We start from the raw sequence: 23675 nt of genomic DNA on the forward strand, positions 1-23675 counted from the left end.
CTTTGCGATGAGTGAGTTTCCATTCTATTAGTTCCTGTGAGAGCTGGTTGTTTAAAAGAGCCTGTCACCTCCCCACTCCTCTCTTGCTCCCTCTGTGGCCATGTGATCTCTGTACTGTGACTCCCTTTTGCTTTCTGCCATAAGTGGAAGCTTCCTGAGGCTTTTGTCAGATGCCCAGTCTTCCAGCCAGCAAAACTGTGAGTCAAGTAAACCTCTTTTCTTCATAAATTATCCAGCCTTAGGTATTCCTTTATAGCAACTCTAAAGGGACTAAGACAAGGAGACTTAGAATTTCATTTTGGGAAGTTTGTCAAAAAGATTCAAACACTTGATCAAAAATAGGATCACATTTTTGATCAAGTGTTTGAATATAATACTCATTTAGCCACAATGATAATTAAAATACTTCAAAAGAAGTTACATAGCTGTAGAAAATCTTAACTCTTATAATAAAGAGGAGACTCAGTTTTCCTAAGTAATTAATGACCTAAGAAAGAAAACATGAAGCACGGAAATTATTTTGACAAAATACAGAATCTTTCTTTTCTAGGCCACATACCTAAAAAGTCTCACAATTTTTTAATAAGAAAAGATCAGTACACGTCAAGAAAACCTTGTTTTAAAATTTTAAAAATAAAGCTTAATTTTTAGAAAAACCTAAAAACAATTCTTTTTTAATTTTAGCCAACTTGATCACACTCAAAATTCCTTTCATAAGATTCATCTTCCATAAATCTTCTAAAACTTGCAAAGACCTCGTGCAGCTTGCTCAAACCTTCACTTCTTTTTCTTTTTTCTTTTTTTTTTTTTTTTTTTTTTTTTTGAGATGGAGTCTCACTCTTGTTGCCTAGGCTGGAGTGCAATGGTGCGATCTCAGCTCACCGCAATCTCTGCCTCCCAGATTCAAGCGATTCTCCTCCTTCAGCCTTCCGAGTAGCTGAGATTACAGGCATGCACCACCACGCCCAGCTGATTTTGTATTTTTAGTAGAGACAGGGTTTCTCCATGTTGGTCAGGCTGGTCTTGAACTCCCTCCCTCAGATGATCCACCCACCTTGGCCTCCCAAAGTGCTGGGACTACAGGCATGAGCCACTGCGCCCAATCTCCTCGTTTTCATATTGAAACAACCAGTCATTCTACCTTAGGGCAAAAATTTACTTTTCTTTTTCCCTCATCTTTCTGACCACACAGAATTGTCATTCAAAAAAATTAGTCTGTTTTCAACTTTCTTTACCAAAAATATATTCTCAGACTTACAACTTTTTTGTATCTCTTTTTCCTACTTAATAGTTCCTTCCTGCCTTGTTTCCATTTTCTTCATAAATCTATATTGTGAAAAGCCTTTAACCTTTGAATTAGCTGAAATAACTCTTTTCTACAAAAATATATTCTCATGACTTTTTATAAATTTTTTCACCCAAAACACATTTTACTTTCTCTTGGTATACTTTGCATATAGAATTACATATATTAATTACAATTTTTAACTTTTAGTAACCTTAATTTCTAGTGAAACCTAGGAAGTAAGCAATTTTGAACTATCATATGCCAACATTTTATAACAACACAAGATGACAAAGTATCTATACTTTAATCATTTTTAGCAATTAATGGGTCAGTATTCTAACTTGGAAATGGCTGACATTTCAGGAATGTTACTTAATCATATGACTTTAAGATTATGTTACTTTAAGATTTTTGAAACTATGAAGAGTTTATTTAAAACCTTTAACTCATTTACTTTCACCTAATTTACTTGTTCTTAAAAATTATGCTTCAATTGGTCGTTAAAACAAAGCTAGCCACTATCTCAAGTTATTTCCTTGTTAACCATTTTTACAGTATGCCAATGTTAGTTGCCACCTAAACAAGAGCCCTAAAGTTAAATATGAGGTTATTTTGTTGGTCAGAAGACACAGTGTTTTATTGAACTAGCCTTATTTACCAAAGATTTACCTGTCACGTGAACTGAAAGGTATTTGAGTTAGTCTCTTAGCCTGTTTTCTTTTGCTATAACAAAATACCAAAGACTTGGTAATTTGTAAAGAAAAGTGGTTTATTTAGCTTATTATTCTAGAGGCTGGAAAGTCCAAGACGGGGCAGCCCATCTGGTCAGCTTCTGGTGAGTGTCTCATGTTGCATCATAACATGGTGGAGAAACAGAAGGGAAAGCAGGCATGGAAAGGGGATAAAACACAGGCGTGACCTCACCTTATAACAACCTGTTTTCCTTTGAGAACTAATCCAGTCTTGTGGAATTAACCCAGTCTCATGAGAAAGACATTAATCTATGTGATTGACCTAATCATCTCTTAAAGGCTTTACCTCCCCACGTTGTTATATTGGCAGTTAAATTTCAACACGAATTTTGGTGCAGACACACAGCAAACCATAGCATTTAGTGCAGTTTTTCTGATGAAATATTATATTTTGTCACTTACTTTTTCTTTAAGCCAATTAATTAAAGCTTTTTCATATATTTTGGTAGCAAAATATCACGTACATATAACACATGTAGACATACAGACACACAGCCAGAAGCAGGTCTTAGAGCTTTTATAAGATTCTCTATTTGCCAGTTTTTCAATAGTTTCTCTTTCTTCTTTAGATTATCAATCTCCTGATTTACCTGTTCTGCTGTTTTAAATTATTGTTAGCTAGGCAACCCTAAATTTGTCATTCCAAAGGCATGACTCTTAGGTGAGACAATGTAGAAAATTTACATCTCAAAGCACACAACTGAGATCTAAACACCATTATTTGCTGAGACAAGGGCAAAGATTAAGACCCCATAAGACAAGATGGGCAGGAAAAGTACTATAAACACAGTTAAGGTTTGTTATGTGAATTTTAAGCCAATGTCTTTCTCACTGTAAAAATTTCTAATGGTTTTAGGTGCAAAGAAAGAGCAGCCCTTAGAAATGGAGATTTTCTTTATAGATGTAAATTTCTTTTACAAGGGGTTTTTAAATAGCCAGCTAAATGTTAGAAAGTTGTATTTTAGAGACCAATTTAGTACAATAGGTGGTCATTTTAGATTGTTTATTAATTGGATCACTGTCTTCAGGGTAGAGCCCTCTAATGGATAGGACAAAGAAGGCATTTTCTTTGCCTGGACTCATGGATAGAACTGGATTTGATATTCCTCACAACTGACATTTTGTTTTTTATTTTGAGGGAGAGACTGTCCCCACAAGTGGAGTTTAAACTGTGTGACTTATGCCTCAGTCTCCTGATCTGTACACTAGAGGTAATAATATCTCCTTCAGAGGGGTATTTTAAGAAGTAAAGATGATACATAGTGTATAGAACAATGCTATAAGTATTAGTTGTTGATGTTGTTATTGCTATTAAGGAGTGTCTTGTGCAAAATAAATATTTCGTTTGAGGGAATAAAACAATTAAAAGAATGGGCAAGTGAATTATTGTTATAGAGCAAAATGACCTAGGAGAGACCAAATACTAGGAATCAGCCATGTATGTCAGATGCTTAGAGTGTCCATGTCAAAGACCTTTGGAAACTGCAGGACTTTTATTCTTACATCAGTCCCCATGAAGTCAGGATCTGTGAAGGGTCTGAGATTTTACTCCCTTTCCTTGTAGTTGCATCGTAGTTGACCCACCTCAAAATGGGGAATGTCAGGCCTGAGAGTCATCAGGGGTTCATTTTCTTTCTTTTTTCTTTTTTTTTAGACAGAGTCTTGCTCTGTTGCCAGGCTGGAGTGCAGTGGCGCGATCTCGGCTCAGTGCAACCTCTGACTCCCTGGTTCAAGCCGTTCTCCTGCCTCAGCCTCCCGAGTAGCTGGGATTACAGGCACATGCCACCACGCCCAGCTAATTTTTGTATTTTTAGTACAGACAGGGTTTCACTATGTTGGCCAGACTGGTCTCGAACTCCTGACCTCATGATCTGCCCGCCTCAACCTCCCAAAGCACTGGGATTACAGGTGTGAGCCATCACACCCAGCCCACGGGTTCATTTTCTAACAAGAGCTCAGCAGCACTTATGTAATGAGTTGAATTGATATCCTCTCAGAATTCGTATGTTGAAGTCCTAACCCCTAGTACCTCAGAATGTGATCTTATCTAGAGATAGAGTCTTACAGTGATAATCAAATTAAAATGAGGTAATTAGAGTAGGCCCTAATTCAGTATAACTGTGGCTTTATAAGAAGAGGAAATTTGGACATATAGACATGCATACCAAGATAATACAATGTGAATATGAAGACAGCTATCTATAAGCCAAGGAACAAGGCTTAGAACAGATGCTTTCCTCATAGCCTTAGCAAGGAACCAACCCTGCAGATACCTTGATTTCAAGTTGCTAGGCTCCAGAACTGAGACAATACATTTTTGTTACTTAAGCCAAAAACAAAAACAAAAATGGGGTTTAATGTAGAATCTCAGAAATCACCACTAAAGAACTTATTCATGTAACCAAACACCACCTGTTCCCCAAAACCTATTGAAAAAAAAAATTAAAAAAATAAATAGATAAAGTAGAAATCACAGTTCTGGTGTCTACCTACAGGATAACAACTGGAGCTTCCCCCAAAGGCCTGTCAATCCTGGTGGTCAATGTGGAGATTATCAGAGGGTACACAGCCTGTTTATAATGTTTTCCCTGGAAATATTTGGGGCAGTCTCTTTTCCAATGTCCTACTTGTTTGCACCAATACCAACAGTTTTTTGGAAACTGTTTTTTCAGTCATTTATTAAAGAAATGCCCCAGAGCAGGCCAAAAGGCCAGCCTAGGTTGTTGGTTGCCATCCAACTGAAACACTTTACTTTGGTAATGGCTTTCAAAAAGTTATTTGCAGTTTTTCCCTGCTTTCCATAATGGACCAGGCAGGGCTTGTCAGGTAATACCATTCTGCATCTTTCACCCATTTTGGGGCTTCTCTGATTCTCACCAATATGTGTATTAGTTGGTTGAGCTCAGATATCCTGGGGATATGTTTCAGTGAAGACCCTAAATTTTTCCTACATTTTTCTATATTTATTTATTTATTTATTTATTTATTTAGAGATGGGGTCTCACTCTGTCGCCCAGGCTGGAGTGCAGTGACATAATCGTAACTCACTGCAGCCTCAAACTCGTGGGCTGAAGTGATCCTCCCACCTCAGCCTGCCAAGTAGCTGGGGTTATAGGCATGTGCCACTACACCTGGCTTCTCTTCAGAAAATATTTGGAGGTCTTCTGTAGGTTTAGGAACTTTTTAAACTATGGCCCTTGGCTCTGTTTTTTTCCGAAGAGTATAAGTCACTCAGGGATTGCTTCCTGAATTTGGGGTGGTTTTTCTTATAAAGAAAGCATTTAATTGTGTTTTCAGAAAAGGGAGGCATTTAAGACAGAGTTAGTAGACTGACTATTCAGGCAAAGACAGAGGGGAGCAGAATAAGTCAGGTTAATGTTACTGTCCTTGGTATGGATGATATCTCACATTTGTTAACTTTTTATTAGCTCTTTGCAATGAATTTTTTTAAAAAGCAATTTTAGAATCCTGTTGTCTGCTTGAGGCTTCTGAATGCCAATTAGAATAACAATCCCATTCTCTCTGCCTAATTATAGAAACTTGGGATTCAAGTACACTTATATGAATGGTCTTGTTCATCTGGAACATTCTGCATAGTAGCCATTGTAATTCTATATTATCTGTAGTAAGATTTGATATTTGCAGCTTCCTGAGCCATAATTCTGTACGTGAAAAAGGCAGGCATACTGGAAGGCAGAGTTGTCAGATGTTTAGAAATTAGGGATCCCATTTTTATGTTGGATTTTGGGTCTCTCAGAGCTAGGATGGCGTTGGCTTTAAGATCTCAGTGCTCAAGAAGAGAACAAATAAAGAGGCCCCTGCAGTAATAACCACTTACTGTGACTACCGTCTAAGAAGCTGGCACTGTGGTATGGGGGTGGGTGTGGCACCCCCATGCCCTCTTTGGGTACATTACATCCCAGCACATCCATGTGTTCACCAACCCCAAAGCTTATCAAATCTTGTTATTCAGAAGTTTTTATGGAGTCTAATCTCCAGTCCTTCCCCCTTCCCTTTCCTGGAGGTCAGTAGGTGACATGGTTTGGCTGTGTCCCTACCCAAATCTCATCTTGTAGTTCCTATAATCCCCACATACGCTGTAGAATGTCTTGGGACAGGTGTGTGGAGTAGAGGGTGGTGCAGTTGGGTTTTAAATCAAATTCACTCTAATTGCAGATCAGGCTGTGTTCAGTTCTAACTAGAAGGTAGGAGATCTTGCCAGTTCTCCAATTTGGCCATTACCAAGGGACCCCGGATAAAGCTGATATATGATCCCTATTTGTCATTTGTCTCTTCCTAATTAGCCATAAGATAGAGAAGAGGTGGGAGGTGGTGATTGACACCCCTAACCACCAGCAAATAGGGTGAGGACACTGAGGCAGGACTGGGCTTTACTTAACATAGAAAGATATGCAACCACATATTTCTTTCTATCTTTTGACTTCACATATAAAAACGACTAGAATTTATTTTCCTATGATAAGTAGTAAAAAAGATGCTTCTGTTTTTCGTTAGAAGTTAAGAGGTCTTCTAGAATCATCAGCTTTGATTACACATTCTTTTGCTCTTATCACTGAATTATATTAGCATAACTGTAACAGAAATTGTTGATATTTTACTAATGGTCAGCCCACTAGCATGGTGGGCTCTAAAATTCCCTCCCTGACACTTTTTGCTTCCATTGTCTTTTAGGGAGCTAATTCCAACTCCAGCTAGAACATGAGTTCCCCCAGGTCAAGGAGTTAATCTTCCTTGTGTCATATTCATTCATCCTTTGCTCATTTATTCATTCCATAAAACTTGTTAGCATCTCCTGTTTGGTAGGCACTGTGCCAGGCCCCGTACATTACATGGTTATATAGCCATCAACATCAGAGTAGAGACTTTAGCCTCACAGAGCTCACAATCTCTTACAAAGCCCATCATGATGAGAGGATTTCAACTAAGTGAGTAAAGCATTGAGCACAGGGTCTGAGACAGCATCAGCCACTCAACACACATCTGTTCAGTGAATGGATAACTCAGCAGTGCTGGAAGTAGCACATAGTTGGTATTCTGAGACTTCTGTATGGGATTGTCTAGACTCCCAGACTAAAATTTAATAGTTAGTAAATAATATTTATTGAACATTTACTGAGTAGGTCACCACGCTAAGAGCTTTATAAACATCATTTTATTCATCACAACGCTTTGAGATAAAAACAACTTTTATTTTTATTTTTTCCAGTTTGTTTTTGTTTGTTTGTTTGTTTGTTTTGAGACAGGATCTCACTCTGTTTCCCAGGCTGGAGTGCATTTAATTTTCATTTTTAGTAGAGACAGGGTCTCACTTTATTGTCCAGGCTGGTCTCGAACTCCTGGGCTCAAGGTATCCTCCTGCCTCAGCCTCCCAAAGTGCTGAGATTACAGTTGTGAGCCACCACACCTGGCCTAAAAACAACTGTTAATGATCATTTTATGGGTGAGGAAACTGAGGCTCAGAGTGTAGTGTCTTTCCCAATCAACTGGCAACTATCAGAAAAAGGATTTGAACCAAGTTGTTTAATTTCAAAACCTGTGAATGTAATCATTTTGCTACATAGCCTCTTAGGGGTCGTCTATTTGAATTCCTTTAAGTGAATCCTGGGCCAGTGAACTTTAAACAGACTGTCAGTCAGGATGCCAAATACTCCACACTGAAAGTAGATAGAAATAGCTTCATCAGGATCACAGTGAAGGTGACATTTTTCAGAGAGCCATTGGTGGTCCTAGAGTATTACTATCTACTAGGATTTACTGGGTGCTACATCCAGATAAGCCAAAGAGGAGATGGCTCTGGGTTGTTATAATGACATTTTCATGATTTTTTCATGTAACATGTCATTTTACACTTTATTAAGTATTCTAATGATTCTGGACAACAGATTTTGAAATGGTACTCAGAAAAATGAGGCAAATTTAGTGTGTTGTTTCCTTTTATGATTCCAATTGCATTTTTTCATGGGTCACTGTGAACAAGGCTTACAATTATTTTTATATAATGACTTTTTCATTCACATTATTTCTGTCATCTCATAGTTTAATGACAATTACTGTCTATTTATATGACTTGTATTTATAAGACTGGTGTTCAAGAGAAAGTTTATTTTTTCTTAACAATAGTAGTAATGGTACATAACTAAGATTGAGGGATCACTTTGTGTCAGGCTTTTCATTAAGGCTGTTTATATGTATTATTTCATTTAATCATCGTATCAACCCTATGAGATAGTCACGATTGTGATCTCCAATTTACAGACAAGGAACCAAAAGTTGTAGAAGTTGAGTGATATAGTTTGGATGTTTGTCTCTCCAGATCTCATGTTGAAATTTGACCCCCAGTGTTGGAGGTGAAGCCTAGTGGGAGGTGTTTGGGTCATGGGGGCAGATCTTTCATGAAAGGCTTGGTGCCATCCTCAGAGTAATGAGTGAGTGCTCACTCTATTAGTTCCCCTGGAACTGATTGTTAAAAAGAACTTGGCACCTCCCCAAGTTCCATTTCTCCCTCTCTCTCACCATGTGATGTCTGCACACAATGACTCCTCTTTCCCTTCTGCCATGAGTGGAAGCAGCCTGAGGCCCTTGTCAGAAGTAGATGCTGGTGCAACGCTTCTTGTACAGCCTGCAGAACTGTGAGCCAAATAAACCTTTTTTCTTTATAAATTACCCAGCCTCCAGTATCCTTTATAGCATCATAGACAGAAAATTGGTACTGAGGAGTGGAGCATTGCAATAAAAATACCTGAAAATGGGGAAGCAGCCTTAGAACTGGATAATGGACAGAGTTTGGAAGAGTTTGGAGGGCTCAAAAGACAAAAAGACAAGGGAAAGTTTGGAACTTCTTAGAGACTGGCTAATTGGTTGTGACCAGACTCCTGATAGAAATATGGATAGTGAAGCCCAGCTGACAAGGTCTCAAATGGAAGTGAGGAACTTAGTGGGAACTGGAGCAAAGGTCACTTTTGTTATGCCTTAACAAATATCTTGGCAGCATTGTGTCCATGTCCTAGGGATTTGTGGAAGGCTGAATTTAATAGTGATGATGATGAAGGTTATCTGGTGGAAGAAATTTCTAAGCAGCAAAGCACTCAAGAAGTGGTGTAGCTGCTTCTAACAGCCTATAATCAGATATGGGAGCAAAGGAATGAGCTTAAGTTGGAATTTATATTTAAAAGGGAAACAGAGCAGAAAATTTTGGAAAGTTCTCAGCCTGCCTATGTAGTAGGAAGGAAAGAGCACTTTTAGATGAAATCCAAGGATGTGGCTGATCTATTGCTTGCTAGAGAGATTAACATGGATAAAAGGGAGCCAGGTGCTAATAGTCAAGACAATGGGAAAAAGGTCCTGAAGGTGTTTCAGAAACCTTCAAGACCACCTTTCCCATCACAGACCCAGAGACCTAGGAGGTCAGAGTGGTTTCGGGGGAATGGCCCAGGGCACCACTGCCCTATACCACCTCAGGACACTACCCCCCAGTCCCTGCTGCTTTTAGCTCCGGCCAGTTATTTCTCCAATTGTCTGTCTGGAGGGTATAAGCCTTAATAAGCCTTAGTAATTTCCATATGGGTTAAGTCTTCAGGCATGCAGAATGCAAGGGTGATGGAGGCTTGGCAGCTTCCACCTAGATTTCAGAGGATATATCAGAAAGCTTCAGTGCCCAGGCAGAAGCTTGCTGCAGGGTGGAGCCCCCACAGAGAACCTCTACTAGGGCAGTGTGGCAGGGAAATGTAGGGTAAAAGCCCCCTACACAGAGTCCCCACTGGGGTATTGCTTAATGAGGCTGTGGGAATGGGGCTGCCATCCTCAAGATCCCAGAATTGTAGACCCACCAGCAGCATGTACCCTCAGCTTGGAAAAGCTGCAGGCATTGGACTCCAACTCACGAGATCAACCATGTGTGCTGCCCAGCAAAGCTGTGAGGACAGCACTGCCTAAGGCCTTAGGAGCCCACCCCTTGCACCGGTGTGCTCTGGATGTGGGACATAGAGTCAAGGATTGTTTTGGAGCTTTAAGGTTTAACATCTGCCCTACTGAGTTTTGGACTTGCATGGGGCTTGTTACCCCATTCTTTTGTCCAATTCCTCCCTTTTGGAATCGGACTGTTAACCCAGTGCCTGTACAAACATTGTATCTTGGAAATAAATAATTTGTCTTTGATGGTACAGGCTCCCAGCTGTAAGTAACTTCCCTTGAGTATAAGATGAGACTTTGGCCTTCTGAGTTGATGCTGGAACAAGCTAAAATTTTAGGTGACTGTTGGGATAGAATGATTACATTTTGCAATATGAAAAGGACATGAGATTTGGGGAACCAGGGAAAGGATTACATACTTTGGATATCATGTTGAAATTTTATTCCCAATGTTAAGAGGTGGGCCTAGTGGGAAGTGTTTGTGTCATGGGGGTAGATCCCTCATGCTTGGTGCCATCCTCCTGGTAATGAGTGAGTTCTCACTCTATTAGTTCCTGCAAGAGCTGCTTGTTAAAAAGAGCCTGGCATCTTCCTTCCCTCTCTCTCCTCCTTCATCTCTCTCACCATGTGATCTCTGCTCATACCTGCTCCCATTGGCTTCCACCATGAGTAGAAGTGATTTGAAGCCCTTCCCAGATGCATATGCTGGCACCATTCTTCTTGTGCAACCTGTAGAACCTTGAGCCAAATACACATCTTTTCTTTATAAATTACCCAGCCTCAGGTATTCCTTTATAACAATGCAAATGCACTAAGGCATGGAGTAATAGCCCAAGGTCACACAACTAGTAAGTAAGTGGTAGATCCTATATTCAAAATGAGGCCTCATTTGTTCCAATATCCATGAGCTCAACTGCTCTCCTATACCATCTTCCTGCCAGGCCACTCTAACTGCAGAGTAAACTTGCATCAGATAAGAGGTTATGCCTTGATTAAGGCCTTGTAGTCCAAACTTATGGGTTTTCCAGTGGGCAAAATTATTTGAGGAAAAGATTTCACATTTTCCAACTTTTCTTCTTTTGAAATATGTGTTAAAATGAGGTTGCTTTCTTAAAAGCAAACTGTTAAAGAATACAGTCAGTAAGCTATAATTAGTATGTATTTTACTAATGCTTTATTTATTTCTAAGATGATCCTGGTCTTCTTCACCAGCCTTCAGTGGATTGTTTCTCTCCAAGCCATTCTGAATTTGTTTTTGATTCAAGTTAGAAAAGCTCCCTGGCTATAGCTATGGTTCTGTGTTTCCAACTGCTTTGCTCTGTGCCAGTGGCTTTGAGTTCTTCAGCAAAGGTACTCTGGCAAACCACGTCTGTCTTACTCAGAAGCTTAAATAGATATTGCAGAGGAGAAGAGGAAAAGAATCAGCAGTGATTATTACTTGTACTTCTGAGACTCTGTTAATTGTAATGTCATGGTTAAATTTGCTTATTAACCACTTTGATTCAGACTCATCTTCCAAATACAGTCCAGAGACAGACTGCTATACAGTTATAAAAGGTCTCCTTAATTAGCTTCCAAGTTCCATTAGAGTTAAGGTTGTATCAGAGCTTAGCATTTTAAGTAACATGTAAATAAATCCTAAAGAAGTTTTATCACACTCACTGTCTGCTCCCTTTCATGCCAATGTCACCAAGATCATCAAGAATCACTAAATTTGTTCTTAGAGAAGCAATTTCTAGACCTCCCTTCTGTTAATTTGTTAAGGGGAGAAATGTTGTTCCTCATTGTTTAAATGAGAAAAAAATTGTCATTTGAGTTATGGGACATTATATAATGTTGTCACAGAGGTGGTCAGGAAAGAAAAGTAACAACGTTTAGGTGTATAGTCTTGAAGCTTTGACTTCCATCATGAAAGATTAACTGCTACAGGAATTTTTCTTTTGCTGTAAGTAATTAGAAAACTGGACCAACTATGTGAAACAGCTTTTCAGACAGTGCACGCAGGAAGTGTAGGACTGATCCCTGAGGGAAGGGAAACAAATGAATTGAGATTACAATTTTCCCAGCTTATTGTCTGGAGGCAGTTTTCAGGCCACAGAGGTGGAGGAGGGGATGCAGAACAGAACCTACTGGTCTTATCAAATTGAGGGGACAAAAAATCAGAGTTTGGGAGAACTAAAATGGTAGAATTTGCAGGGCAGAGTACTGGAGATGAGGGGCTGCTCAAATACAGCATTCCAGAGATATGCAGGATTGTTACTTGAGTCTTTGGGTAGGTATGTATTTGTCTGTGCATGCATAAGAGGAACTACCCAAAGCTAGAGAAAGAACCAGCAGAAAATAAGCCAGACAATTCCCAGAACTCATGCAGAAATGAGATTATATTCCTAAAAGCCAGAAAGGAGAGACCTCACAATACACAGGGCTTTGAGTAGAGCCTCAGAAGAGCCTTGCCTTAGCAGTGAGGGGAAATCACTACTTAATACCAGAAACTTTACACATCATGATCAAATACAGGAATACCTCAGAGATAGTACAGGTTCCATTCAGATTATTACAATAAAAGCAAATACCACAATAAAGGGAGTCACAATTTTTTTTGCTTCCCAGTCCATATAAAAGTTATGTTTCCATTTTAATGTAGTCTATTAATTGCGGAATGGCATCATGTCTTAAAAATATATATGTATCTCAGTTAAAGAATATTTTATGGCTAAAAAATGCTGACAATCATCTGAGCCTTTAGCAAGTCATAATCTTTTTCTTGGGGAGGGTCTCGTCTCAATGTCGATGGCTGCCGACCTATCAGGGTTGTGGTTGTTGAAGGTTGAGGTGACTGTGGCAATTTTAAAAAATAAGACAACAGTGAAGTTTGCTGTGTTGATTGACTCTTCCTTTCATGAAACATTTCTCTGTAAGAAGCAATGCTGTTTGATAGCATTTTACTCACAGTAGATCTTCTTTCAAGATTGTAGTCCTCTCAAACTACCATTGCTCTGTCAATCAACCAAGTTTTTGGACTATTCTAAATATTTTATTATCATTTCAACAATGTTTCACAGCATCTTCACCAGGAGCAGTTTCCATCTTGAGAAACCACTTTCTTTGCCCATCCATAAGAAGCAACTCCTCATCCATTCAAGTTTTATCATGAGATTGCAGCAATTCAGTCATATCTTCAGGCTGCACTTCTAATTCTAGTTCTCTTGCTATTTCTACCACATCTGCAGTTACTTTCTCTACTGAAGTCTTAAACCATTCAAAGTTGGAATCAACTTCTTCCAAACTTCTGTTAATGTTGATACTTTGACCTCCTCCCATGAATCACAAATGTTCTTAATGACATCTAGAATGATGAATCCTTTCCAAAAGGTTTCCAACTTATTTTGCCCAGATTCATCAGAGGAATCACTGTTTTGGCAGCAATAGCCCTGTGAAATGTATTTCTTCAATAATAAGACTTGAAAGTTGAAATTACTCCTTGATTTATGGGTGGCAGAATGAATCTTGTGTCAGCAGGTGTAAAAACAGCATTAATCCCCTTGAACATTTCTATCAGAACTCTTGGGTGACCAGGTGCATTGTCAATGAGCAGTAATATTTTGAAAGCAATCTTTTTTTTCTGAGCAGTAGGTCTCAACAGTGGGCTTAAAATATTCAGCAAACCATGCTGTAAACAGATGTGCTGTTAAGCAAGTTTTGTTGTTCCATGTGTAGAGCACAGTCAGAGTCAATTTAGCATTATTCTTAAGAGCCCAAGGATTTTCAGAATGGTAAATGAGCATTGGCTTTAATTTAAGGTAACCAGCTCCATTAACCTCTAACAAGAGAGTCAGCCTGTGTTTTGAAGCTTTGAAGCCAGAATTAACTCCTCCTTAACAGCTAGAGAAGTCCTAGATGACATTTTCTTCCAATATAAGGCTATTGGATTTAATTTGAAAACTTTTGTTTAGTATAACCATCTTCATCAACCATATTCATAACATACAATGCTGTGTGTTAGCTGTAATAGATCTTCTGAATAACTTGTTGCAGCTTCTACATCAGCACTTGCTGCTTCACCTTGTACTTTTATGTTATAAAGATGGCTTCTTTCCTCATAAGCCAGCCTCTGCTACCTTTAAACTTCCAGCCTCTGCTACCTTTAAACTTCTGCAGCTTCCTCACCTCACCTCTTCTCAGATCTCATAGAATTTAAGAGAGTTGGGGCCTTCCTCTGGATTAGGCTTTGGCTTAAGAGAATATTGGGGCTGGTTTGATCTTCCATCCAGACCACTAAAACTTTCTCCATATCATCAATAAGGCTGTTTTACTTTCTTATTAGTCGTGTGTTCACTAGAGTGGCACTTTTAATTTCCTTCAACAACTTCCTTTACAATCACAACTTGGCTAACTGGCATGAGAGGCCTAGCTTTTGGCCTGTCTCAGCTTTTAACATACCTTCCTCACTAAGCTTCATAATTTCTAGCTTCTGATTTAAAGTGAGAAATGTACAATTCCTCCTTTCACTTGAACACTTGGAGGCCATGGTAGGATATTAATTGGCCTAATTTCAATATTGCTATGTCTCCAGGAATAGGTAGACCCCCAGGAGAGGGAGTGACAGGGAAACAAACCAGTCAATGGAGTAGTCAGAACACACACACATTTATTGATTAAGTTTGCTGTCTTATGTGGACATAGTAAGTTTGAAATACTGCAGGAATTAACAAAAATGTGACACAGAGATACAAGCAAGCACATGCTGTTGAAAGAATGGCATCAATAGACTTGCTTGATGCAGGTTTGCCACAAACCTTCAATTTGTAAAAAAAACAGTGTCTGCAAATCACAATAAAGCAAAGTGCAATAAAACAAGGTATGCTTGTAACTGAAAACCAGTAGTGAAGAGATAATCTGAAAAGCAGTCAGAGGAAAAATACTCATTGTGTATAAAGGAACAAAGACTAGGATGACAGCGGAATTCCCATTAGAAACAATGCAGGCGTAAAGGCATAAGAATGATATAATGGACTTGGGGACTCTGGGGGAAGGGTGGGAGGGGGGTGAAGGATAAAAGACTACACATTGGGTAACGTGTATACTTCTCGGTGACAGGTGCACCAAAATCTCAGAAATAACCACTGAAGAACTTATCCATATAACCAAAAATCACCTGTTCCCCCAAAACTATTGAAATAAAGAAAAGAAACAATGCAGGCTGAAAACATTGTAATGACAATCTTTGTAAGTGCAAAAAAACGAAAAACAAAAAACACTTGCCAACCTAGAATTCTGTATCCAAAGAATATATCTTTTTTTTTTTTTTTTTTTTTTTTTTTTAGATGGAGTTTTGCTCTTGTCACACAGGCTGGAGTGCAGTGATCTCGGCTCACTGCAGCCTCCACCTCCCAGGTTCAAGCAGTTCTCCTGTCTCACCCGAGTAGCTGGGATTACAGGCGCCCACCACCACGCCCAGCTAATTTTTGTATTTTTTAGTAGAGATGAGGTTTCACCATATTGGCCAGGCTGGTCCTGAACTCCTGACCTCAGGTAATCCACCTGTCTTGGCCTCCCAAAGTGCTGGGATTACAGGTGTGAGCCACCACGCCCGGCTAGAATATATCTTTCAGATCTATAGTTTCTTCTCTGAAACCCAGAGCGCCAGATGTGTTTTAAAATTTATAATTTTTCATATTTTGAAAGTAAACGGAGTATGTCAACCATATTTCATAACACACACACAAGTCTAAGATAGCACCCTTTAATCAACCACATTAATATATGTGCAGCAAAACCTAGGAATGTTCATTCTAGATGAGATAAAGTCTAAAACTTTCATATCAAATCAGGTTTTACTGCCAAATTAGTTCAGGCACTAAATTAAAAAAGAATACCCTTGGTTTTCAGAACTTTGGGCTTTCAGAATTGTAAATAAGAGACCTTGTGCTAGTCAGTTTTCTACGTTATGCCTGCCTTACCTCTGATCCTTACCAATCCTTACCTTGTTTGTTATCACAAATAATATGTGACTACAGAAGGCAGCATGGATCATGTAACCAGAGGCCAGTGGGAATATGACCATTTCAGCTCTGCCAGTGCCAGGGACCAAGAATCTGAGACTATGTTGGGATGATTGTACATCCTGGAAGATGCCAGCACAAAATGCTGGGTAAATGCTCATTGTGAATGTCACCCAGGAAGAAAGCAGTGGAGAGGAGGGGATGGACCTGAATTTAACTGAGTTGGAATTTAAAATAATTGAGAAATTACTGGACTTGACTGTGTTTACCCGGATTATCTACTTATAAGAAAATGAAGTTACATTTTTACATAACAGAATTTATAAGTTTTTAAATTATCTACTAAACATTACTTAATGTCATACGGCCTGGTTCATCATCTGTTAAATAGGAAGAATAATACCAACTTCACAAAATTGTATAAGGCTTCAAGGAGAAGATTGAGAAAGAAAAAGAAAACTTCATACACTTAAAAGAAAAATGTAACAGAGAATGTTAGGTAAGCTTGGGTTTTTAAACCAATGAGCTCTCTGTTGTTTTGGCAGAATTACTCTGGCTCCAGTGTGTGAGATGAATTTGAGAAGGGACAGCTGTTAGAAGGAGACCAGTTAGGAGGCTTTGCAATCATTCAGGCAACAGGGAATGAGGCCTTTTGTTAGGAAATTGCAGTGCACATGGGTTCAAGATCCTTTCCAGTGGTAGAAACATAGAAAAGAGTGAGGAACTCAGAAGGAGTCAGAGATGACCTAAGATTCCAAGGTTGGTGATTAAAGAGGACAGTGATGACATTAACTGAGTTGGAAAGTAAGGATGCCAGCAGGTTTGGGAAATAGATAAGTTCAGTTTAGAGTACAGTGAATATAAGGTCAGCAAATGCCTTGGAAAAGAAGAGAACAGTGAACAGTAGTATAATGGTGAAGAGTGGTGTGTGGTGTGGCTCTGCAGGCTGACTCTTTCACAAGTTATGTAAGTGTTCCGTGCCTCAGTTTCCTTTCTGTAGAAATGGTAAAGGTAAAAAGCTTTTTGAAATTTGCCTTTGGAAATATTTTTAATTTAGAATTTTAGCTGTGCCTCATTATCTCTACCTGTCACTATAAATTTTCTGTAGACTAGTGGTTCAAATATTACGTAATTCATGGACTTGTTATGAAGCTTAAATATTAGGTCATCCAGGAAGAGAGCATAGTAGGGCACCATTATTGACTATAGCTATTGCAACCATTTAGTGGGAGGCCGATGCTGTGAATGTGATGGAAAGAGCACTGCTCCCTGCCCTGGGAGACAGAAGACACAGCTCTGAAATATAACTAGCTGGTGGCTTTTAACAAGAGGTTCAGCTGGGCCTCAGTTTGTTCATCTGTGAAAACAAGGGACTGGATAATTCTCTATAAGGCCACTTACATCCCTTAATATTATACGGTTCCCTTGAGGTTAAAAACAAAATTTGCTACAGATAAACCATAATGGAAATAATGTATTCACTTGTAATGGAGCAATAGATTAAGTGCTATTTTAGTATCTGTGTGCCTGGCCTAAGACATATTTTTGCATTTAAAGCACATTAGGAAATTTAGAAATGGTAAAGGTAAAAAGCTTTTTGAAATTTGCCTTTGGAAATATTTTTAATTTAGAATTTTAGCTGTGCCTCATTATCTCTACCTGTCACTATAAGTTTTCTGTAGAGTTTCAGATAAATGTACGGTGTCTTCTCTGCCTTTTCCTGTTATACTTGCTTAGTGATGTCACAAAACAGCTGTCTGGATGCTTACTTCATTTGCAAGAATAGAATAGGGCATTTCATTTGCTAGGATTTCCACTTGTTATAAAGAATCCCAGAGGGCCAGCCATGGTGGCTCATCCCTATAATCCCAGCACATTGGGAGGCCAAGGTGGGTAGACCACTTGAGCTCAGGAATTCTAGACCAGCCTGGGCAACATGGTGAAAACCTGTCTCTACAAAAAATACAAAAATTAGCTGGATGTGGTGGCACATGCTTATGGTCCCAGCTACTAGGGAGGCTGAGGTGGGAAGATCTCTTGAATCCCAGAGGTCAAGGCTGCAGTGTGCTGTGATTGTGCCATTGCACTCCAGCCTGGGTGGCAAAGCAAGACCCTGTCTCAAAAAAACAATAAAAATAAAAATTAAAAATCCCAGTTTCCATAGAGAGGGTACTCCTTTACTATTACTTTTTCTGCCTTCTATAGCAGAGCACAATCCTCTTTCCATTACATTACCAGAAATTTTTATTAATGAAGACATGCTAAGCACATAACCAAAGCTAAGATTTTCATTTTGGCATATTTAGGGAGAAACTATGAGGAGGAGGAGATACAAAATGGCCTCCTCATAATAGCTTACACCTGCTCTATCACTTTACCTTTAATAGGGGTGATTCCATTCACCCTCATTAACTTCTTTTAGCCCTTTTTGGTTTTCCAAATTTGATACCATTTGTATTGAACAGAATAGTCTTTTACTTATGTCCTTCATAAAATGGCAGTATGCAAAATATGATTGAAATAAGGAATGAAGTCCAATAAGTCACTTATAAAAATTAGTCTAATTACGTTATTACCTCATATTCATGCTGAAAACTTTATTCATATGACATGTTTTATGCTCACGTTATATATACATTTGCCAAGTGTTCAGCTGTCAGAAATTAGAGATCAAATACAAAAATTTTGTTACAGTTTGTACTATATATTTTCCAATTCTTTAGGTGGGCAGCCTTCAAATATTAATGAAGAAGAAGAGAGGTTATCAATTTAGTTAGGAAGCCAAATCTTCAGTCATCAAATGGATTACTCAAAAATTTTACTGAATGTGTGTGTGTGTCTACTTGTATGGGGGTGGGGGGATGAGGGGGAGAAGGGAAGAGAAAGATGTTTTGCTTCCTAAAAGAATCTGTGAAGGAAAATCTGGCAGACATTGTAAATCACTTTGATTTTTACATTTTCCTTATCAATACCAATTGAAAAACACCTAGACCATTAACTTTGAATTGTATGGAAACCTCTAAAAATGTACCTGCCTGCCTAATATCACAGAGTACCGTGGTCCTCACTCCTGTTTTTCAGTGCTAGGCCACATTTATTCTGTGGCCTTTGGGTTTGGTTAGATGGCAGATGGCTCCTCATTTGATGCCATGAAATGATGAAATCCCAGCCAATATGAAAACTTTAAATGAAATCTGTTAATTTATGCTTGGAGTCTAGAAGACAATTTAAATATATATGTATATATAATTAATAATGTATTAATGATTCTAAAACTTTAAAAGTAGAAACAGCTTTCTATTCATAGTCTTAACATTGGCTTTTCATATCAAAACCATTTTTAGTTTATCAGGAATCTTGTTAAACCGTAAACAAGGGGACTTGGGTTCTAATCCTGCTTCTGCCTCTGTGGCAGGGGAGAGTCATGCCAACCTAGTGGGAGTTGGTCACCTGAGCTGTATGACCACAGATGGCTCTTGTGAGTTTTACATTTCATGATTCTGTGAACTAAATATCCTGTGCTAGTTTCTTTTCATTTAATTCTCCAGTCCAGAAATTTACCACACATATATCTGCATGTAGCTTTGACATACATTAGGTGATCACTTAATATTTGGTAAAGTAACAATGTGTTTTGCTACTTCAGATGGATTGTAAAATTACTGTAATTTTGCAGCTTTTTATATTGGGGCTATTACTTATTTGTGTTGAATCACATTATTGTTGCTTTAACATTTACTTACTCTCGGTGGCTTTGTGCATCATTTAGAGTTGGTTTTTATGCATTCTCACTAAGGTATTTCAGCAGGGAAGCTGCAGGGAAAAAAAAAACTTTATTTTGCCTAATCTTGGGAACTCTAAAAAAATAGACACAAATATTTTCATAATCATAAGGTAATCCAGGGAGTGAATTTCACTTTTCTCCAGCTTGATTTTGCTAAAAAAAAAAAAAAAAAAAAAAAGACCATTCTGGATACACAGGCAGCTTATTCCAAACAAGTTACCCTGTGAAAAGAAAAGCTTCTCCAACTCTGCTCACTGGAAAACTGCCTGGATGGAGGCAAGCATTTAGTACCCTGAATTTGGAGAGACCTAGACTTTCTTCTAAAGCTCTAAGATGGATATAGAATTTAAAAATTATAAGAAAATAACTTTGCTGTTTGATGAAAGAATTTTAAAGTTAAGACATCTGTTTCCTTTATTTGTTTTCCATTACATATTTTCAGTTAATATCTAAATGGGGGATAAACTACTCATCAGGCAGGTAGTGTAAATAGTGCACTAGTTATTTTTAAATGCCTAATTCCATATGGTATCTATTCAGCTTTACATATTTTCAGTAGTTAACACCCTAATAGGAGTGGCTTAATAAGCCATTTACAATAGAGGCAGTTAATTAGTTATGCTATTAAAAAGCAAACTTTAAAGCATTTAATCCATTGTACATTATTGTTTGCTTTGAGAGGCAAACTTAAGATTTATAAGGTTCCAATTTGAACCCCAGAATAAATGAAGGTAAGGGAAGCCAAAACTTCCCTGGTGTTGAGGAAAAACCTTTGCTTTTTCACTTCGTATGAATAGCAGTATTGTCCACCACCATTAGTACAGGGGCACCAGGGCCTTGCCATTCCATGCTTGGGCTTGTTTTTATTTTTAAGGAATGTTGGAAAATTGTGGAAATGAATGTTTTTTCTTCCCTTTTTTCCTTAATACCTCATGGATCGTGACCTTTTTCTTTAAACTGGTTTAATACGTGTTTCCCTTAAGGTTGGTCATTGACCCAAAAATAAGTTTGAGTTTCTTTTTCCATGATCTCCTCTAAAGAATTCTGTTAATAGCATACTAAACTGGATTACAAACTTACTGAATAAGTGCTTTGAATTCTGGGCAACCTTGGAATAAAGGGCACAGAAAGAGTAATACTGCATAGAATAAAACTGGGCAAGTTGGTATAAAGGAAAGGAATGCAACTGTATGGCTGATGTGATCAACATCATCTAGTAGGTTTATTAGCAATTTAATGGAATATGGCTATTCAAGCACAATAATGGCTTCAGTTGAAATGTCTGTTCTGCTCTTTTTCCCATACACTTTGGAATGAGTAGAATGTGACAGTTGAGCTTTCAACAAGCTTCATGAATTTAAAATCCTTTTTAGTTATAAAATGGGGTACATGGCATGTAGTCAGTGTGGACAAGGAGCTGGCAGCCTCATCTAGTCTTATGGAATATCAGGTGTCTTCAAGATAATGAGGGCTCGAGTTGACCAGGTGCATTCTGGGTTTGCTCTGTATATCCACAGAGAACAGAGGGACCTCTCTCTGTGCAACATCCAATGATTATTTTGCAGTTGTAAAGTTACTTTCTCAACATTTGCTGCAAGACCTAAAAACTTGATATCATCACAGAAGAAAACCTGTACTGATGTCTCAGAACAACTTCTTTTTGGCAGCTAAATATTTTTATTTTGTTCTATCTCTGGTTGATTCATGCATATTTAGAGAAGAAACACTCTGTGAATTGTGATGGAGCTTTTTATCCTCAAATTTTAACACCTATCCTAATTGATCCTTGAGTATTTCTTTAAATATTTAAATGTTTTATAAAGTTCTCAAATTCTATTACCACCATAAAAGTCTGTATCTCTGCTTTGGGTTAGGTCTTGAAGTACTCTAAAATTCAATACAAGGAGCTTTACTTATTTTATTTGCAGTTACCTAACAACAAAAGACTGTTTTCAGAAGATAATTTTTTTCAGAAAATCTAATTTAAAGCAATCTCAATTTAAATAGTATGAATTTATTTTTAAATTGGTTTATAATAGTACCCTGTGTTTTATTTAACTATGTTTGTGCTTATAGTATAATTTTATAACAGTATGAGCAAAAAAAAAATTATCATAAAAATACTTAATAGGAATGTGTTGAAGTTTGTGTGATAGATTATTAACAGTAAGTGTTATCTATGCATGGATGTTGGGATTACAAAGATTTTTAATGGTTCTATTTGACTTATCTATACTTTCTAATTTCTCTACATTAAATTTGTGGGATGGGATATGTTACCTTTTCCACTTCAAGTCCAGAGAGAGTGGGCTTTAAATAAACCTCTCAGAGAGATTAAATATATTTTTGCAGTTTGGAAACACCAAGGATAGGTGTCTGGGAGATACAGAGGATTAGCAGCTGGTGACTAACAGGTTAGGTAGGAAGCCAAGAAAGTGCTACTGTGTTGGTCATAGCTGCACTGCCAGAGTTTGTAAACAAAGGATGTGCAAGTGTTTGCATGGACTAGAAATGGGTCATGTAGGAGAAAAAGTTGGTCTGGGGCTGTTTTGAGTTCAGTCTAAAATAATAGCCCAGGGAAGTATGGGGACTCCAACAGTGAGAGCCTGGATGGAGTAGACCACAGGTGAACCAGGGGTGGATAACCCAAGCAAAAAAGACTCTGGTAATACAGCTTCCAGTGGTCCAGTCTCCCGTATCTAGAGTCACGTTAGTATTTGGATGTTTAGAGTAATGGAAAGTATGCACTGACAAGCTGTGCCCCCTGCCTTGTGAACCAGAATGAGCAATGGTTACTGGAATTGTAGGCAGTAGATGAAATTTTAAATATTCAGGCTTTGGGGTCCCAAGTATCTCTTAACTTCTTCCACCAGTGTCACATCAACCATTTTCCGCCAACCAACCACAGCTCTTTGCATTTTTGCATATTTCCTTTAAGTCTTAAGAGGTATACTTAACAGGCATACTTAAAAAAAAAATTGTTGCAATCTTAGTTTTTTGTGTCTTTTAACTGCTAAATTTATCCACATTCTTTTTGTTCTTAGAGCTGTCTCTTAGTTTCTCCCTGGGTATTTATAAGGATACCGTATTAGTTTATTTTCACACTGCTATAAAGATACTACCCAAGACTGGGTAATTTATACAGGAAAGAGATTTATTTGACTCACAGTTCCGCATGACTGGGGAGGTCTCAGGCAATTTAAAATCATGGCAGAAGGCTAAGGAGAAGCAAGTATCTTCTTCACAAGGTAACAGGAAAGAGAGAGAGCGTGTGAAGGAGGAACTGTTAAACACTTATAAAACCATCAGATCTCGTGAGAACTCACTCATTGTCACGAGAAAAGCATGGGGGAAACCACCCCCATGATCCAGTCATCTCCCTCCCTCAATGCTTGGAGATAACAGGTCCCTCCTTTGATACGTGGGACATGGAGATGACAATTTGAGATGAGATTTGGTTGGAAACACAGAGCCAAACCATATCAGATACTCTTTAGTTCACTGCACAGATTCTAAATGACATTGAGCACTAAAGTATGTTACATTGTGCCCTGAAGACCTGAAAGAGTTAATCTACTTTTCAAAGCTCCTGTGGTACTATCCAGGAGGAAGCGAAGCAACAAGAAAAATCTAGCTAACTATATAACGTCAATAAGAAATACTTCACTTATATATTTGCATAATACTGAAATGCATTTAGTTTTGACAGCATAAACAGAACTGTGTTCACTAGGGACTTATTTCAAGATTTGAATATCAACTTATGTAATATTAAATTTAGTTAAGATACATCAGAAAAATTTTACAAACTATACCCACTATTAAACTAAGTGGTTTTTTGCCGACAGATTGTGTGCTTTGTTCAACTGTAAGCTTTGTACATTTCATAACAAGCACATTCCTGTTCTGAAATGGAATGC

The 23675-nt window shown here is 38.2% G+C and overlaps 1 protein-coding gene across 5 annotated transcripts in view; it reads left to right on the forward strand.

Annotated features, from left to right (window-relative positions):
- Positions 1–23675, forward strand: part of DDAH1 (dimethylarginine dimethylaminohydrolase 1) — a 261883-nt gene that overhangs the window by 183786 nt on the left and 54422 nt on the right. Inside the window, exon 1 of one of the 5 annotated variants that reach the window (XM_019023275.4) lies at positions 8568–8690. The exons of the other annotated variants lie outside the window; for them this stretch is intronic. The gene's annotated coding sequence lies outside the window, so the exon portion shown is untranslated. Of the gene's footprint in view, positions 1–8567; positions 8691–23675 lie in introns of those variants that run through there. 5 annotated transcript variants of the gene reach the window in all.

This window comes from Gorilla gorilla, chromosome 1 (genome assembly GCF_029281585.2).
Source record: "Gorilla gorilla gorilla isolate KB3781 chromosome 1, NHGRI_mGorGor1-v2.1_pri, whole genome shotgun sequence".
Lineage (NCBI taxonomy): Eukaryota > Metazoa > Chordata > Mammalia > Primates > Hominidae > Gorilla > Gorilla gorilla.